Below are 2,077 nucleotides of genomic sequence, written 5' to 3' on the forward strand. Positions count from 1 at the left end.
TGGTGGTAGCCGGGCACCATCCAGTTCTGGTCTCAGGCTGATGAAGTCTCTGGTTTATGTGGCCCTTTCTGTCTCTTGGGCTAATACTTTTCCTTGTGTCTTTGGTGTTCTTCATTCCCCTTTACTCCAGGTGGTTGCAACAAATTGATGCATCTTAGATGGCAGCTTGCAAGCTTTTAAGACCCCAGACGCCACACACCAAAGTAGGATGCAGAACGTTTTCTTAATAAGCTTTGTTATGCCAGTTGACCTAGATGTCCCCTGAGAGCATGGTCCCCAGACCCGTACCCCTGCTACTCTGTCCCTTAAAGCGTTTGATTGTATTCAGGAAACTTCTTAGCTTTGGCTTAGTCCAGTTGTGCTGACTTCCCCTGTAGTGTGTGCTGTTCTTCCCTTTACCTAAGGATAATACTTGTCTACTATCTAGTTAGTGAATAACCCTCACCCTCCCTCCCCACACTCTTAACCATCAGAGAATGTTGCCTTCTGTGTTTAAACCTTTTCTTGATTTCTTATAATAGTGGTCTCATATATTGTCCTACTGTGACTGACTAAATTCACTCAGCATAATGCCCTCCAGATTCCTCCATGTTATGTTTCATGGCTTCATCGTTATTCTTTATTGTTACATAATATTCCATTGTGTGAATATACCATAATTTGTTTATCCATTCGTCTGTTGATGAACACCTAGGTTGTTTCCATCTTTTTGCTATTGTGAACAGTGCTGCAATGAACATGGGTGTGCATGTATCTATTCGTGTGACAGCTCTTATTTCTCTAGGATGTATTCCAAGGAGCAGGATAGCTGGATGGTATGGTATTTCTATTTCTAGCTTTTTAAGGAAGCGCCAAATCGATTTCCAAAGTGGTTGTACCATTTTACATTCCCACCGACAGTGTATAAGTGTTCCAGTCTCTCCACAACCTCTCCAGCATTTATTATTTTGTGCTTTTTGGGTTAATGCTAGCCTTGCTGGGGTGAGATGATATCTCATTGTAGTTTTGATCTGCATTTCTCTAATGTCTAATGATCGTGAGCATTTTTTTCATGTGTCTGTTAGCTGCCTGAATATCTTCTTTGGTGAAGTGCCTGTTCATATACTCTACCCATTTTTTAACTGGGTTCTTTGTCTTTTTGTTGTTGAGGTTTTGCAGTATCTTATAGATTTTAGAGATTAGATGCTGATCAGATTTGCATAGCCAAAGGTTTTTGCCCAGTCTGTCGGTTGTCTTTTGACCCTTTTGGTGAAGTCTTTTGATGAGCGTAAGTATTTGATATTTAGGAGCTCCCAGTTATCTAGTCTCTCTTCAGGTGCTTGTGCATTGTTACTTATGGTTTGTATTGTGTTTATGCCGTGTATTAGGGCTCCTACCATTGTCCCTATTTTTTCTTCCATGATCTTTATCGTTTTCCATTTTGTATTTAAGTCTTTGATCCATTTTGAGTTAGTTTTTGTGCATGGTGTGAGGTATGGGTCTTGTTTCAGTTTTTTGCAGGTGGCTATCCAGTTATGCCAGCACCATTTGTTAAAGAGACTGTTTTTTCCCCAATTAACAGACTTTGGGCCTTTGTCAAATATCAGCTGCTCATAGGTGGATGAATTTATGTCTGGATTCTCAATTCCATTCCATTGATTTATGTGTCTGTTGTACCAGTACCAGGCTATTTTGACTACCATAACGGTATAATAGTTTCTAAACTCGGGTAGTGTGAGGCTTCCCACTTTGTTCTTCTTCTTGAGTAATGCTTTATTTATGTGGGGCCTCTTCTCTTTCTTTCCATATGAAGTTGCTGATTTGTTTCTCCATCTCATTAAAAAATGCTGTTGGTATTGGGATCAGGATTGCATTGTATCTGTAGATCGCTTTGGATAGAATTGACATTTCCACAATATCGAGTCTTCCTATCCATGAGCAAGGTGTGTTTTTCCACTTAGGCAGGTCTCTTTTGGTTTCTTGTAGTAGTGGCTTGTAGTTTTCATTGCATATGTCTTACATCTCTGGTTAGATTTATTCCTAAGTATTTTATCTTCTTGGGGGCTATTGTAAATGGTATTGATTTGGTGATTTCCTC

Source organism: Trichechus manatus, unplaced genomic scaffold (genome assembly GCF_000243295.1).
Source record: "Trichechus manatus latirostris isolate Lorelei unplaced genomic scaffold, TriManLat1.0 scaffold00094, whole genome shotgun sequence".
Taxonomy (NCBI): Eukaryota; Metazoa; Chordata; class Mammalia; order Sirenia; family Trichechidae; genus Trichechus; species Trichechus manatus.